The sequence below is a fragment of the Labrus mixtus genome, chromosome 14 (assembly GCF_963584025.1).
Source record: "Labrus mixtus chromosome 14, fLabMix1.1, whole genome shotgun sequence".
Classification (NCBI taxonomy): domain Eukaryota; kingdom Metazoa; phylum Chordata; class Actinopteri; order Labriformes; family Labridae; genus Labrus; species Labrus mixtus.
In genome coordinates this window covers 4,156,595-4,174,767 of record NC_083625.1, presented here as the reverse complement: position 1 = coordinate 4,174,767, position 18,173 = coordinate 4,156,595, and the positions used below count along the sequence as shown (strand labels likewise).

General features: G+C 40.6%; 1 protein-coding gene across 6 annotated transcripts in view; it reads left to right on the top strand.

Moving 5' to 3' along the window:
- Positions 1-18,173, top strand: part of cadm1a (cell adhesion molecule 1a) — a 409,768-nt gene that overhangs the window by 246,879 nt on the left and 144,716 nt on the right. The window lies entirely within an intron of this gene.

Here is an 18,173-nt window from a genome sequence, read left to right as displayed (position 1 = left end):
GTGCTACAGACAAAGATCATAGTTCATGGACTGGAGATCATAAATATCCACAATAAATTCCACAGAGAACCCCTCAGCTGACATGCCATGCACGTGGTCAACCAGCCCAAGTGGATCGAACTTGTCTTGGAATAAGGAAATGCATGCTTTTGCACACTCTTCAAACCTACCGTGACACGAGCTGTCTGTTTGGTCAGTTTCATGAGGACTTGTGTATGTGACATCAAAGAGGAACATTGTGAGTTTCACCGCTTTGATATTCAGCAGAGTTTCAGATAGACATCTGGGAGGTCACGGCGCATGCTGACTCACTCATCTGCTAATTGGTTAGATCAAGGGTCTTCTTAATAATAGAGACAGGGTAGGAAGAGATTCGCTGCATAATCGCAGTGATGATCTCATGATGGTGAAAAGGTTTACCTCAATCACCTCAATATATTGCATATCTCCAACCATGTTAAACCATATTATTTCATGATGAATCCCTTTATGAATGAGAAACAATGACTTAGAAAAAGATTATGAAGAAAGATTATGTGATGCAGTTGAAACAAAGACTGTATGAAACTTGAAGGTAATCTCAGAGGCATCACCCATTGGCTTATGAAGCTGGGTTTTGAAGCCCTTTAATGGCGCTCGCCATATTGGAAACGCTATCTCAAACTTACTTCCGGTCAACCTAGCAGAAGTCAAAGTGGAAGAGCTCAAGCTGTCGTTCAGATCAATACACGTGGTGTATCACATGTGAGTCACTCAGAAAATCAAAAGGTGAAGACAATGACAGCTGGTGACCCAAAATCCTCCGCAGACCAAATGGTCTCATCAGAGCCTACGAAGACTGGGTCCTTAGGAGGCCAGGTCCTTTGAAGGATGCTACCCCTGAATTGAGAAATACGGTAGATGATGTACAAGGATCTTAAACCTGAATTATTCTGTTGGCTAGCAGGGGGCAACTCCATTTTTGCCAATAGAAATGTGACATTTTGAAAGCAGATGAAAAAATAACCCCACTTTTTGCTTGATTTAATTCCTCAGAAAACATTTTCCCTTGACTTGATGGTCTCAATCACTCGTTCAAAGTCAATACAAAATGGTATAAACCATTGTTCCATTCAGAGAAAAAATAACTAATACAAAGCAAGGGCATGCTTAAGTGCATGGCTATCTGTGTTTGACAATCTGAGTCGACTTCTATTCTTATCCTTTCGCTCGCTGCTGAATATACCCTTTTGCTTTCAATGAATAGATCCCAGCAAGATTGCATCTCAGCGTCAATCTGTACCGCTTGATGTGGAGGTTATCATCATAGGATTAGGGTGGATGATTAGGATTCTTGTCTCTGCCACATGTTTTCGATCATATTTTTCAAGCGGACACATGTTGCGTTGTGTTTTAGCTTCGGGCAAAGTCAAACCACTGTCAGGTGGCTGCCAGGATGAAGCCAACAAAGGCGCATTAGCCTGTTGTAGAGCCAGGGTTAAATACCTTCATTGTCTTAATATCTAATTAGTGTTGGAGCATTTTCAGGTTGTCAGCGAAATGGCAGGTACACTGCTCTGCCAGCTTCGTCCAGAAGTGATGCTCTGTCTGATTATATGTAAAGTCAGCTTCTGTTAATCCATAAAAATCAAGATTATATCATGACACATAAGGACATGATGTGATTCTGTAAAAACACAATTATTATTTATGCTGAGACATACAATGGAAAATTACTAAAGAGCTTTGTATGAAGCCTGTACCTTGTTCTACATCCAGTGAACAAGTCAGCAGAACAACACAGGAGCTGTATTTCTCTTGTGCATTAAATACTGCTGCTAGTAAATATGGACATGGCCTCTGTTAATTAACTTGCCTCACTCGGAGAATTAAGTGTGAATGGCAGCCCTAATCTCACGCACACTCACTCTCTCTCCCTCACACACAAACAAACATACTCACAGATGTTAGACTAAACTGTCAGCAAGAGGACTTAGCCTACTTTTCTTCACAGTACAGCTGGAACGATGTGGATGTATTTACATGCCTCCACACATGAGCCTCCAGGGGGAGGTCCTCTTTTGATGTAAGAGTTCCCTTAACACGCGTGGCATCACATATTAGCTGGTTATCTTCGTGTAAAAGCATGTTATGTGGAAATGTGTGTTTGTTTGTGTGTGTGTGTGGGTGTGCATGTTAGTGTATTGCAAGTTTGCATGCTGGATGTCACAAATCACATTCATTTCTGACTGTTCTGCCATCTAAAGAAGAAATGCACCTTTTTTTATTACATTACATTTACGATACTCCTTAACAAAAACATCCAGTGGAAGCTGATTTGTTCAACGACTATCCACGCGCACAGTTTCCAAACACTAATCTGTGTAATCTGCATCACTTGTCTTCCTCCTTCCTTTTCTCACTACGTCTCTTTCCTGGTTGTTTTCTGTTAACTGTCGTGTACAAAATGACGGAGTCAATTCTGACATTCAAAAGCCAGCATGTTGTAGTCAAGCGGCAACCTCCGGTCTTGAAAAATGAAGCCCATGCGGAAGTCCAAAATCCTGCAGTTCCTAGAGTGTCCACTTGAGGCTGGCTCCAGGAACACAGGAAGTCACATACACACCACAGGCAAAAAAGCCATTTTAACAGCATAAATTAACATGTTTACAGCCTGGTACAAAAAAACCAAATCGGTCTGATTAGTTATTCTTATCACTGGGACACACTGAACGGGGGCTGATTTTTTTTTAAGTGGCTCCGTTTGATTTCATAAAAGATACATGTTATCCATAGTTAAGCGTATAGCTGACTTGATTGACAGGTGGGTGCGATGTAACGGTTCATCAGGAGGGTTAAAACCCGCCTCAGCTCCAGCTCTCTGCCTGTCGTTAGGTTGACTGAAAGTTAGACTGAGACAGCATTTCCAGCACGGCGGCTGCTGCTGATGAGCCTCTGGAGCCCCCTGCAGGAACAGATGGCTGACTTCACTCAGGCTTCATCCATTAATATTTACAGTCTGTGGTTTTAGTGCTTATTTGTATCAAAAGGTTAAAGACATGAAAGCAAACATCATCTTCACCAAACTTTCGCACAATAACTTTCCTATAGTCGTCTGATCTCTTGTTTTGTTTCTTAATGTACGGCAGCTTTACTAGCTTCCTTTTTTTTTTTTTTATTCATCCCAACTCCTCCACCTTTTTTTTCCCCCACCTTGATACTCCTAAACCCTCCCTGAGCAGACCATGATCTCTCTTTGAGCTCCCCTCTGTGATTTCTTTTAGTGAGTTACAGGGTACACACTGTTAATTTCACCTCCCCGTCCTGTAACGTGCTCTCCCCAGCAGCAAGCTGATTTCTCCTGATAGGCTATCAGGTCAGCTGCAGCGGCACAGAACACACTTGTCTATTCATTACACAGCAGGTAGTAAAAAAAATACATGCAACACAAGAACACTTTGTCTAGCGTAGCTTGTCATTTAAAGCAATGCTGCCTGGAAATGTTCCCCATCTGTTCTTTCGGCTAATATAGCTTGTTTAAGCAGGTGAACATAGAGTACTCTGACATCTTAGAGGAAATTGTACAGACATTTACTGAGTACAGTCAGTTTATATATGCTGTTATGAGTTATAATCATGCTTCATCTTTTCATTCATTATTTTCTACCTCTGAATAACATTGGATAAAAAAAGACGGATAGTACATTTTCAAAAAGGTATGCAATGTTTTTCCCCATGAAATGTCCATCCTGGGTATCAGTGATAAACTCATGGTGGTTATAGCTCCATATTTCTTCATATGTCAGTTCATCTGTCCATACCATGTTTTAGTATTCAAGTGGTGCATCTTGCCAGCGAGTCATGACTAATATGAGCGAGGAGCCGCCCCGAGTCCAGCTTTAGAGCATGTGGCCCATATTTGCATATTTTCCACCACCTGGTATGATATCCATCACGGCGTGGTGATGTTTGCCATCGCAGAGTAAACCCTCTGATATTTCAGCGGCCTTTTTCATAATCTTCAGAGTCATGTGGGGGGCCTTAGAAGCTTTAGAAAGAACAAGGCGAGGCTTCTCCCGGTTCCTTTTGCGCTCACCCGATGCGTCTCACCCGATGCGTCTCACCCGATGCGTGCCGGTCTTAAAAGATATGTTGCTACATGTTCAGGCTTTAAGATGAATGTAATCACAGAGGTCCAAATCCCAGAGGTTTTTTTTCAATGTAATTTTGAGAACTTAATATTATTCAGTGTTCTATATTGTGCAGCAGGGGTGGGAAAAACACATATTCACTAAAGTATTGGGATTTCTCATTGGACAATTGTTAAAAAATCGTTTTTTATCTTGGGATCGATAATCATGACGTCATATCCGGTTACAGAAAAACAGCTCATGTGAGCCAAGAGCAGCCGAAAGAGAAACACAGCAGACATGCATGTCTTGTTTTCTCAAAATCCCAGAGTCCTTCAGGTTATCAATCAAGCCATAACTCTGTCATCCCTCAACAGTCTATCTGACTGAGCAGGCTAATGAGTTGGCATAATGCTAATTTGTTTGTTTTTTAAGAAAGAGGTTTGAAACAGCCGCCACCGACCACAAAAAAAAAAAAAGGATCCCGGTGTTTGCATCTAGTGAACAGCGGATATTTATTTGAGGTAAGTGATGTGCTTGTAGGAGAGAGCTAGTGAGGTGAGCAGTGATTTATGTTAGCTAGTGTTAGCCGCAGTTAGCTTGCACACTACCTAAGTCCATTTAACTTATTGCAGTGTGAGGTTAGCAGTGTGTGGGTACTTGAAAGGCAACTTCTGCACCCAGCTTCTTTTTCAGAGCACTTAGAGAGTGTGTTAGTTTTTATTTAGACTATTTAGAATATCTCAGCTCATGTCATTCAGTAAGGTGCTGAATGTTGCTGCAAACAATCAAGATGAGGAAGGACACGATGCAAAGAAAACCGATGCACGTCTGAAACTCATCAATCATCAAATCTGGGGAAAGCTTTACCTCTCATGGGCAAACAGTTCTTATTTCAACAATGCAATATGCAGAACTTCTTTCTTTCTTCACAACCGAAGACAAAAAACCTTCGACAATATTGCCGGATGTGATTATGCGGCACGCATGCGATCACCGCAGCAAACCATGCCTCTGAATTTGCTTTTGTTTGCCGAGGAATGATGAAAAGCAGACATGGAGCTGGAGAAAGATGTGGTACCAAATACGATTGTTGCCCTCCATCACCAGTGGGACCAGGTTGTTAGATTAGCGTGCCACCCAGGCTCTGCCGAGTGCTCAGTCATCCGCCATCTCCAAATAGTGCAGCGACACCGCCTCTCTCTACAATCTGCTGTTGATGGATAAACACAATGTCATCATGTAAACACATCCTTCTCCTCCTTTGCATTTCAAAGCCTCGAGCAATACATCTCCCCAGCCTGCTCATGAAATAGGGGCTCTCAGCTCACCTTTGATTTGTGGCCATGTTGTTCTCTTTGGCCTGTCACCAGGAAGCAGTAGAGATGACTGATTGAACTTTGAAAGACTAACGTTCATGTCAGATCGGCCGCGGCAGAGAAAGTATTAAGGCTAACAGGGAAGGACCGGGAAGTAAGCTCTGTGTTCACTGAGTTCTTATTCTGGAGGCAGGCCAATTTCTTCGCATTGAGGAATAATTTTATTTTGCAGAGACTGAAGGAACTACAACTGAATAAATAGCACATTTTGTGTGCACTCTTCTGCATCCTTTTCTGTGATTTAGTCTCAAATTACAGCATTGGTTTGGTGCCAGCCGTGGCTTAGAAAGAGAATTCTCGTCTCCAGAGTGTTGCCCTGAGAGCGTACGTTTCTCTTTTCCCCCCCACTCCATTAGAAAGCATATCTGAATGGAGATACAGGCATTGCCATTTGAACATTAATAAGTCTGTTTCATAAACCCAGAGTGCTTTGCCTGGTGGAGAACTTTCTCCCCCCCCTCGATTCCACCATCAAAAGCTCTCCCCTCTTCTCCCCCAGTCTCTCTTGTCATTTATCAAGCAGTACCATAGGCCTGTTTGGCTTAATAAGTCTGTTTGTCTTTGCACTCGCAGGGTTTGCTCCCCTCAGCAGTCCTCCACAGCAGAAGTGGGAAAGAATACCTTGGGGTTCGTAGCTTTAATTAGACCCCACCACAGTAGACCTGTGTGAGACGGCATGTGCTGGTTTTCAACATTTGATTGCATTTGATTGCATGTCGTGAGTTTTTTTACACCACGTTTGGAAAGCAGCCATGAGGAGAAAATCAAAACTTCTTTTCAAATTCAGTGTAATTTACCATCAGATTTCATCATGCTGTGGCTCCGTCATGTTTCAGACGCTGCCTTCTTCGTGGGGCGCATCTTTGAAGGGAGGAGGAAGCTCTATAGAGGATTAGCCATAGTGTCATTAAGAGTTCAAACCTCTAAGTAATGATCTGTACGTCTTGGTTAAGGTTACAGAAGACTGCCAAGGGAACATGAATTGGGTCCCTGTATTTGAAGCACAAAATGTCACATGTCCCTGTAAACCCTGTAGGTCTATATTCTGTAGCCTATAATTGGTTTCATCACGTTCTTCTAGCTATCCATCCATCCATCTATCCATCCATCCATCGGCTGTGGGTCAGTTGGTAGAACCGGTCGTCTCTCAGGTTGGGGGTTCAATCCCCAACCTTCTGATGTGTCCTTGTCCTTGGACAAGACACTTAACCCCGAATTGCTCCAGCTGCTTTGTGTGAATGCTTATAAATGGGATTAGTTCGTTGTGATAGCAACGTGGATCCTTTTTTCACACTACTACTTTATTTCAGCTTTCAGGATACAACAGTCGGCCTAAAATGTGGTTTGTAATCTTGCTGTTATTTAGGCCTATCCTGTTTTTGCCTTTGGTTGGGCTTTGATCAATAGTCTTCTTGTGAAGTGTCTGTGAGTGGATGTAACAGATCCATGCCTATTTATGTTTACCAATATCGCTATTGACTGTAGCCATGGGGAGGATTCACTCCTCTCTCTTTTACCGACAAAACTTTTCTTATATTTGAAAGAAGAGTTTCTTTCACAAATGCAGCCGTTTCAACCCAAGTACCTTCTCTCTGTGGGTCTGACGTAAACCATTTCAAATGGCCAATTGTGTGGATGGATGTGTTGACTGACATTTTTTAGTATGCTCATTTATTTAAGAATGTATCATACCTTTTTAGATTTTGACTCATCTGTTCCTACACTACACATTTTACAGTTTTCTGAGGTTTTCACAAAAGAAGATGAATTTAATGATGCACAGCTGATAAGATAGGACATCAGTGGTTATTTTGGGCTGGTAAATGCATGGTTGATTCACAATTCTACAGAGGGACCTAGAAAGGCTTTGATAAGCCCATATCTTCACCAGTGTTTAATTTAGACAAAAGGTCAAATCTATGGCATCGCACCCGGGGGGGTGGGCTTCCCTTATCTGTATGTTGCCTCTCTTTGTGGATAAGGTTCATGTTTATAATGACATGTCTTTCCCTGCTGCTTCAAAAATAATAGACTGTGGATAAAAACGATAGCAATACAAACCTGAGTATAATGTGGTGAAAGCCGTGCAAAGATAGCCCTTAATGCAATGGCTACAATGTTAGCTACTAGTGTCTAAAGCATCCTACCAGGTCTCACTCCCCCGCATATTCTCCATCACTTCTGACCTCGACATGAGAGCATCTTCTAGGACTCTGAGGTCAAAGGGGGCAGCCGTAAATGAGAAGTTGGGCTTCACTTGGACTGAATAGTAGAAACTAATTGTGTCTCTGCTGAACAAGGGGATGACTCTTAGTGAACCCTGGACCTAAGACACAGGCAGCAAACTTAATTGTCATTTTACATTTAGCCTTTCACCTTTATTAAAAGCAGCCAATTTAATTCTTGCTTCACAGGCATTGGACTAATCAGCCTGTGCTCTTACATCTTCCAAGGGACCTGAGGTTCAATATCTCTGATCCGTCTACTTTTCATTCTTTCATGACAGCTGCGGGCAAATAAAGAATCCCATCATTAAGAAGTTAATTCATTAAGTAGTGTAAGGAAATGAAAATTCAAATCCATAGACATTTTTTTAAACCTTTGATGCATTCTTCTCCCTGAAGCTTCAGTATACATCCATGCAGATATTATTCATAGCAGATTGTGACATACATTTAGGCTGTACTTTAATTGTTGTCCCATCTTAAGCAGCTTTACCGGGTGCAGAAAGTCCATCTTACGTCAAAAAAGTTGTCTCTTTCCTTGTCAATGTTCGAATTAGCTGATCAACCTTGTCAGTGGATGAAGTCTCAGTGACGTCACCCATTGGTTTCTGAAGCAGACTTTTGAAGCTCATTGATGGCAGTCTCCAAATTGGCATGCTGTCTCAAACTAACTTTTGGTCAACCGAGAAACTGGTGAAGAGCTGAAGTTGAGGCGGGCCTTTAAATTCTGGCAAACAGCAACAGTGCATCCACCTGTCAGTCGGAACGCTCTTAATTATACTTTTTTTTGTTTTTCCAACACCGGAGAATTCCGCTTGGTCCCATACCATCTATTTGGAATTTTCTCATGAAAAAGTGAACAATCACTGTGGAAATCCTAGGACAAAATACCTATTTTGTCAGTTTCAAGTTGTCATTCATTCTTTATGTCATGTGAGGACCAGCTGCTGTATCAGCTTATCACTTTTTCCTTTCGCTGGATCAACTCAGCTGGGTCACAGGAGTGAGAGTCATCTATAATAAAGGAAAATCTTATCCTGCAGTCATGAAATTCATTCATACCAAGGCATACACTGCATCTTATCTATGTGTTGGCAGAAATATATCCAGTCAGAGTGCCTGTGGATTTGCCGGTATGACAAATACATAGTGATGATATGATTAGCATAATTGGCAGCAATTCCCGAGTCATAATTAAATCTATTCTTTCTGAAAAGTGTCACTTAAGTCCGGGCCCTTACCCAGCCACTTAACTCAATTGTCAAATGGGTCGTCTGATGGTTTCCTGCTGCCATTAAAACAAAAGTTCTTTCCCCCGTGTCTGGTCTTGGGCACATGCATGACCATTATATGTGAGCTAGATTACAGGTTTCGGGCAAAAAATGTGGCGTTTCTTCCATCTAGCTGTCTCTGCCTCTGGCACATGTTGGCTTGTGAGTCAGGATGTTGTTAAAGCGTTTCAAGGACAGTGCTACTTCAGGAGACATCTGTGGGAAAGGGAGATGGCTGGCAGGTAGCTCTCCAAGGGGGGAAGCAATGGATGACGTAAGTCTCGCAAAGAAGCCTCTTGAGGCTGGAAGAGTTAAGGACGAAGCAGCTGTTGAGACAATGTTATGGAGAGAACAAGATGAAACACAACTAATAATGGGCGGTTACATATAAGATGGTAATTCTAATTGGCTCTGGTTAACAAGTTAGATGATAACTCAAACATTGAGTGTAGACTTAATTTGCAATTATCAGCTTATATATCCACAGGTTTTAAATAGTTTGGAAAAAGTGTTGGACAACCAAAAATATTTTTTCATTGAATAAGGGATTTGTAGATCGGCCATTTTGTAGGAAAACTCTCAACTCCATAAAGTGACAAACTTAAACTTTTTTGGATGTCTAAAGAAATGTGCAACATACAGTACAATACGTTCACTGAGAACTATTTATGACAGTGTTGAACCTTCAAATAACCATTGTAATTTATAGCTGCAAAGTAGGAAAAGTGTCTTATTGGCTTAACCATGAACTACACACCATATTAAATGTGTCATTGAAACATTTAAAGTTGACAGATTTTCAATACTATGAGTACAATATACATCAAGTCATCTTCCAGGTGTCATTTTTTGAAAATACAACATTTCTCATCTTCTCATCTCAACTGCAATATCGGTGTGTCTTCAGAGAGCTGTTGCCTTCGCCTTGTCTGCAAACAGAAACGCTCCCCAAATGGCTCTGACTGTCATTTCATGCTTTGCCAGTTGAATGGGAGTGATTGGTACGATGTGTTTGCACACCAAAACTGGCTGCATTGTCCAAAGCTGCCAAACAAATTGAACTGGGGATGTAACAAAATGTATCCATCGAAACTGCTCTCTATTTTAGCCTCGAGCCATTGCTGATTGATAGCTTTGATAGTTGCAGAAGCAGGATTGGGTTTTCTTTTTTATTTGTTTCTTTGTGTGTGTGTGTGTGTGTGAGTACAGACGTTTCCTTCCTTCCCAAGAGATGGGTGGCCAATGGACATTGAAACAGATAAAAATAGTGGATGAAAATGTGAAATGACAATTGTAATGCCTGCTTCTTATCACCAGGCGAGGAAGGGAAAGGAAACAGATGTGACAGGTGTTGGATTGAGACCTATAGGAAGCCATTGAAATGGCAGCTAAATTTGAGATTGGTTGTGTGTGTATGTGTTTGTTTAACCCTGGGGATGATTCAACCAAGGGAAGGCTATCATATGATCCTCTTGCCAGGGTACAGCGAGTCAGAAAATGAAAGATTGTCAAGCAGGAACCACTTAAACACACATTCTCTTGGTTCAAAGCAGCTTTGTGATATAAAACCAACCTACATGTGCTCAAAGGGCCATAATGGTAGCTCATTGAAGCTCTTTCTTTTAAATAAGTCTTCCTCTGCAGACACTAAAAGGATTATTTGTACAGAGGCTCTATCATGAAATTTGGCTGAATGGTTTTAGATTTGTTGGTTGTCATTTTTGGAGAGAATGAGCACTGGCACTACAAGTTGGACAGCAATCAATCAGAGATATTGATTTTGGAGAGTTTCCCGCTGTCATGTTGGATTAATATGGATTAGTCACGCCGTGCATCTGAACACTGTAGTTAGTCAGCCGGCTGGTTCAGTGTGCCGATTTAAAAAAAGAAAGGTTTAATAAGCATTTTTGTGCCTCACACATCAGTGTTCTGAAATTGCTTTGATGTTTTTTTTTTTATCCGGCTTTGCAGTTCTGATTTAGTGCTCATCATTCAGTGCTGTGTGACATGCATGATAATATAATTAATCAATCACAGAGAACGTCCTAAAACATGTCAGTATTTGCCTTCCTGGTTGTCTGATTGAAGCAAGTTGGCATTTTGATTGTTTTCACTCTGCAAAATGAAGTGGTTAATGAAAGCTGATATGTGTTGTAAGGGTTTTATATTCATAAAACAGATTCTTACCTCTAAATGCTTCAATGAGAACAAAGGGTTGACATCACCCTGAAGCATTCTGTTATGTTATCCAATGTCAGTGATGGAGTTGGTATTGATGCATGAGTCCCATCGTATTTTTATCAATCCACCGACTCATCTGCTTTTCTGACAAAGCATGATTTCAAGTATGACACGAGTATGCTAAGAACCTGTCAGGTTTTTCCCAAGGCAAGATTTCTCTGAGGTATTTGGCTTTACTTGTGACCCTAGAGATCATACCAGGAAATGAAATAATTCAGATACCCTATATTATATCTACACTGCAACACACAAACACACATGATGACTAGCTGCTAAATACAGATATTTTATTGAGGATAAAATGGACCGTTAAAGTCAAACCCAACTTCAAAACAATGGAACTTCCAAGCTCTAATAAATCCACACTAGCACCAGATAATACTTCAAAACAAAACATTTTTATTCATGACTCAAAAATCTCTTACAAAAAAACAAAAAAACCTACAAAAACGTAGGTTCAATAGGGACAACTCCAGATAATCAATTAATGTTGTAAATGTGGGGTATACCAGGGTAACATGCTTGGTCCCCTGTTTTTCTTCAATAATTAAGTTTCTCTTATGATGGAGAAACACTGTGGGAATTGAGGCTGTTATGGATTCCGATTCTTGAGTCGCACAACTGACTTTGTAGTTGAGCGAAATTTCAGCTCATTTGACTTACAGAGCTCGGGGGGGGGGGGGGGGGGCAAACACAACCCAATCTGCTGCCCCCATCTGGTTGGTCAGCTGATTGCATACTCAAGAGCAGAGTGACAAGCATATTCCCCAACATGAGTGCTTTTTTTTTATCCGATGGCACCTGAGCAAAATGACAGACAGCGGCTGAAAGCCCCATGACAACAGCAGGCATGTCTGTTTGATGTGTCTTCCCCCCTCCTATCATGAAAGATATGAGCAAGCGCTGTGGTCCTCCAGCTGCCTGGAAATATTTGTGAAGATTTAGGTTGCTAGCTTGTGTTTGTTGGTGTTGCTGAGTGATTGTGAGAGAACGAGAGCATTTTTAATGGTGTTCGTATATAAACTGTAGATACAAGACAACTGATATACATATACATCTGACTTCTACTTCCATTGGTGGGAGTTTTCAATAGAAACTTTATCTCTAACTAACAATTCTTCATCCCTTATATAACACAAACCATGCGATCAGACCGAACAGTGTGAGGACATCATTTGTGCGCTTTGGTTGTGCTCTGTAAACATTTCACTCGAACAATGTGAGGTGACATTTCACCGCGACATTTACACAATCCTACAGTGTATGCACGCCCTTTAAACCATTCATTCTGCTTTTGCATTCAGGTATAAAGAATTTATGTCAAATAATGAATCAGAGACATCTCAAAATTATCCTGTTAGGACAAATCTAAAAGTTTTTCCCATCTGAACTGGCTAGTTGTGTAAGGAGTTACTTAGATTAAGATATGGCTGACCTTTGTGGTGGTAAATAGCCTGGCCCTTGCACACCAGCTTTATTACATTACCCAAGAAAATGAGAACAACAAATATTTTACATTCTGTCATCTGCTTCCTCACTACCACCTCCCCACACCACCGACCTCCCTCCCTGTACGCCGTTATCACAGAGGAGCACAATGAAAATACGCCTTCAGTCATCGCTCTGCTTTTATTTGTGTTAATCTGTTTTGAATGTGTGCAAAGCCTAAGGCAGTCATGTACATCATTTTATTTAGATTGACAATAAACCTGCTCCCTCATTAAGTACGACTGGTAAAATACAATAAAAACAAATGATCAACTTAAGCAAAGCTAACTGTGGTGGCCCCAGAAATCCCACAGAGGTCCTGACTAATTACAGTGGTCTTCTCTTCTTTTTTCCGCTTAAACAAAGGCAGCAAGAATCATATGGTTTTTATCACCTCCTGGAATCTTAATGCCTTTGTAAGTAGGGCTTTAAATCCAAAGCTGTTGGATATTGACTTTCTGTCGTAATCTGTTCTCTAATGAAACCAAGGCCCCTCTCAATAGATACTCCAGGTTATGTATTTTGTATTCCCTTTTTCTTAGCCCCAGATACCCATACCACTCTTAACATACAGTATCTACTAACAACCCTTACAGCTGTCTTGATGCAACTGCCTCTTGGCTGGTAAAACGTGTGACAGGAGCTAAAATGGGTTTGAGTGGTAAATTGAATTAGAGTAGGATGCAGAATATGCCAGAATGGCAGGTGTACAGCAGCCTCAGTGTGGACAGCCGCGATTGGCAGCATCTGTGACAGCCAGTGTTGCTCATTCTGGCTGCTGCTCGGCGCTAAGTGCCTGCAGTCGACATCTCACTGACGAGTGTATGAGATCAGCGCGCCCGAAATTACTGGACATTCAGATGAAGTGCGCCAGATAAACACTCACAAAATAATAATTGACTTTTCAAAAGCTATACTGAATGAGGAACCCAATGTAAGCACCACAAGCTACATCGTCAACAAGCTATCATTGCTTTTATATAAAGGTGGAATATCAGTTAAACTCAGCACCCATTTTGGTTATCAACAGCACTTTGACAGAAAGCAGGCCTCAACTTATTTGACTGGACCTTTTCAATATTTGTATATTGCAAATTAAAAATGGATTATTGCCACTTAAAGTTGATTAGATTTCTGTGAAAACCATTTGAGAGAGTGCTGCTTGTAGCATTAGCTTGGTTCCAAACCCATAAAGTGCTGCTTTCATAACTGATATTTCCTTTGGTTCAAATCAGCCTGGTGCTAATGGTGGCAGATGGAAAGCAACTAACCAATCAGACGTTTGGATGGGGAACTAAAAATGATCTCATCTTGGTATTCCAGAGCCATAATATATCATTCAATAATCATCCAATTGAGGCATTCTCTGAAACTGTTGAAGGGACATTTTGGATTATTTAAAGTGAAGTTGAGGTATATAGCAATACATACTGTAATGTACCATTTAATAAAAATCCCTTACACCCCTTGACTTCTGGTATTGATTTGGAGGTTGGACTTATTTTAGTTGTGCAAGTAGCTTTTCATCTCAACCCAAACCACAGTGCCACACAACTTAACCTCTGTGTCGGGAGTCGTGCTTGCTTCTCCGAATACTGGCCGTGTTAACCATCATTAACGGTAGTTATTACACAGTGTATTGATGAGTACCTTACACACTCCCACTTCAAAAACTCTGAATTATCATTCCTAGACCTTTGGCAACCCAAACACACAAAATGTAAACATGACAAAGTTATATGCTTGGAAAGTCAACATCCAAATGTACCACCTTTTTTCCTCAATAACCAGTTAAATACCAAAGCAGGAGAATAATGTGTCATTTCCAAATGAGACAACTGTATTGATGCAACAAAAGCATTTGGCACATCCAACAATACATACTGAACAGAGAGACCCATCAACAAAGCTGGTATCAGTGTGAACATCAGTTACAACAATGTGTATTTGGACTGACACGGTTTTTTTGTTGTGCATATCTTTATCTTGGATGACAAAAACAGTGAGAAACAATGTGTGAGAGCTTTGTGAAGAAAAGACAGATGTCTGTTGTAAAGGCTGAGTCAACTAGGAACCGTTAAAGAAAGGGATTTGTTTGGTGGCTATGTGCTTGTCTTGTTTGTCTTCTGGTGATTCTGCACCAAAAGAATCTCCTGGCTGTTATTCAAAATGCTGTGTATGCTATCGTCTGTGTTTTGAGAGTTAATATGTAAATTGGAAAAATCTATTGACCAGTCGTGTGAGTAACCCGGGGAGAATTCCCAACAACTGGAAGTGTAACTGTTGGCAAACAAAATGGTTAAAGTTGAGTGTTATCATATAAATCCTCACCTATTGTTACCAATAGCTAAAAAAAAAGACAAAAAAACCTTTTCCTGAATCGTCAAACCCCTACTCCAAAATCATAACGACTGCTAGCTAGCTAACAGTTATCCCTGTGTTTGAGTTCAAATGGCCTTACATTGAGCTCTTCTGCCTTCTACAAATACCAAACTATATCTGCAAGAAATCCCTCCCTTTTAATGGAATTGTATATATATGCACAGCCAATAAGCGCCCAACCAGCTGTGTTAGCAGGACTTTAAGATTTCAAATCATGCGGCAATGAGGGACTACAAAATGATGCATTTTTTATCAAATCCATTCAGCTGTTATTTACAAAAGTTTATGAGGACTTGGTTCATCCGTTTTGGGAAAAGAAGGAGGTCAACAATTTAGATTTTGAAAGAACAAGGTAGAGCTAGACCCTTAATGAATGGAGAGTTTTGTTCATTTTAGAGAAATAAACCATAAACTATGATGGCCAACAAAGGAAAAACAAAAAGGAAAGGATCAAATGAATTCAATGGCTTGGGCTGGAAATTCAGAAATCATGCGCTTCAAAATGAATGCAGGAGTCCAAAACAAATGCGACAATAGAAATGCATGAACTATGTAAGAACTAAGTGGACCTGAATCAATCATTTCATTTCTTTCCAGATTCCTGCGATTATAGTACGTGTCACAAAATTTAAAGAGCTCTGCACTCCTTTATTTCTCCATCTGGGGATAACAACATTGCTTTTTGTGTGATAATAGGTTGATTTCAGATGTTTGTCATTTTCACCATCTTGAGAATTTGAATCATTATCAGGAGAAACCCAGCATTGTTATTCCAATTAACAAGAAAACAGGTCAAGATCTTGAGAAAAGAACTGAAATGCACTCGTTATAATGGGGAAACCAAGTAAAATAATTCGTATGGATGTGTCTTCTTTAAGCTTCCGCAATTAACAGTTAACTTGCAATAAGAAAAAGGATAAAAATTCAAAAACAGACAAACACAGAGAACGAATGCAAAATGAAAATGCTGCCAATTCAGATATCTCAGCAGACAGCAGTGTAGCATTTTCACATGCTCTCATTGAACATGACAGGGCTACGACAATCTGTCCAATCGCTAACATTGACACCAAGTCTTTAAATATTTGATATGATTGCTATTTCTAACAGCCCAGGCCAAACTAGATCTGTGTTGCATCATGGGATGTATGGTTGGAGGATGAAGCGTATTCCATGAAGTCAAACTGGCTGTTCGCTCCCTTGATCCGTTGCAATTCATTGCACCAAATATCCCCAGCTAATTTATCACAGACCATCATGAGAGTATGTTGGCTCATCACTGCAGTCCAAGCATACCCTCGCCATATTGTATGAAGCAGGCTCTGTGTGCTTGGGGAATTCTCACAATCCACTTACCAGAGGTCTGTACCAGTTAAGTTATCGTCAGCGTTGAGCATATGCTTCCTTTTTTTTCTCTCCTTGTGATACTGCAGTGGTAGAGCCACATCTGGTAGTGCAGTCATCTCAACAGTAATTTGCTTTGCAATATGGCGTTCAAGGGTTGGTTAAGACCGTGTCTTATTATTATTTTCTCTGACAGTCTCATTGTTATCTCGGCCTCATTTTGGGACGGTTGCCAGTTTGGGAAATGCTGGGATGTCAGTCAGTGTTGCAGGAATAAAATATCTGTTATGCTAAGGGGAACCAAGTGTAACTTTCGAGGTGAAACAGGAAAGCCTTTTTGCTCTTTTAAGTGAATGTTCAAAGTTATAAACTTTTTGAACTTATTGCCAGGAGGCTCCACAAGGCAAATGTCAATGATCTAATTAGCCTTACTGAAAGAAGGGATATAGATACCATTCCTCTTCAAAGAGTCCTGCAGACCAAACTATTTAAGTTTCCTTTTTAGGTCAGTCTATGGGTCAGTCAAGTTTCCATAGATATCATAGTGACCACCATCCTCAAGTTTTAAAGCAGAGTGCTCTTTTTTGGGGGGGAAGAATATCTCTGGTTTCACAGCTCTGTCTTGTGGAAAGTCGCTTTCAGAACTTCCTTAATTTTGGCAGCTGTTTTAGATTCAGTCTTATGTCTTAGACGCTTATCAGTATTAGTCCTATTTCATTCATTTTTGCCCTTTTATAGGTTTAGTCGTATTGTTCAGCATCTAAATTGACACTGCCTTTGAAGAAAGTGAGTGGGCAGCTTGTGTGGGTCGGTGGGTTTGTGCCGTTGCCAGGTATGAGGGGTGCTTTAATCATGCCTGTCGTCTGTGAAGGACGTCAGCTTTCTTATGATGAAGCTCTTTAATTAGCTCACACACATAATGCTTCTTCTACATCCCCCGTTGTCACTTTCAGCTGCTCAGCTGCAGATGACTCATTGTGTCATTTTGAGGGACCAGCTGATGCGGTATCAGCTAACCTTTTCTCCATAATCGCTGCTTTGTAGCTGAATGTCATAAGCTTAATTTGAACATGGGGGAAGGGCGCGTACAGCAAAAGCTGACAATTAAAGATTCAACTTTGGAGCCGCTCCAACTCCCTTTTCTTAAGATACAATGTCCCGGGTACTGATAGGACAAGGGTTGGGCCGCTGGATGAATAATTTATGGATCGATGGTGCTCTGAATCTGTGTATGATTTCCTTACTGAACTTAAATGGAAGAATCCAGTGACTTGTGACAATAGGCAATAAAAAAACATGGACGTTGAGATGGAATACGGACCTTGTGAAGTTCTTAAAAGAAGAACTGTGTTGCCTTCTGCTCTATCAATATAGTTACTGGCCAAACAAAGTCCAAATTTGGGCAAAAACAGTGGATCTTTTTTGTTAACGAGGGCAGCACGGCTGAAGGCAAGCAGAAATATGGCGTCAAACATGCATAACCCATATTTAATATTTCCTTAATGGAACAATTATTCTCAAAGTTGCTACGAGAAACACTAACTAAAAACTTGCTATCAAAGCGGTAACATCATGAAAACTTTATCAATGTAAGTGTTGCATCTTACTTGAAAGAATCATTTTATTTCCTAGAGAAGAGATGCATTTGCACACAAAAAATTATGCTCAAATTGCTTCATATTTTATTCATACCTGTAAAAAAAAAAAAAAAAAAAAAAAGCTCACATTTCCCAC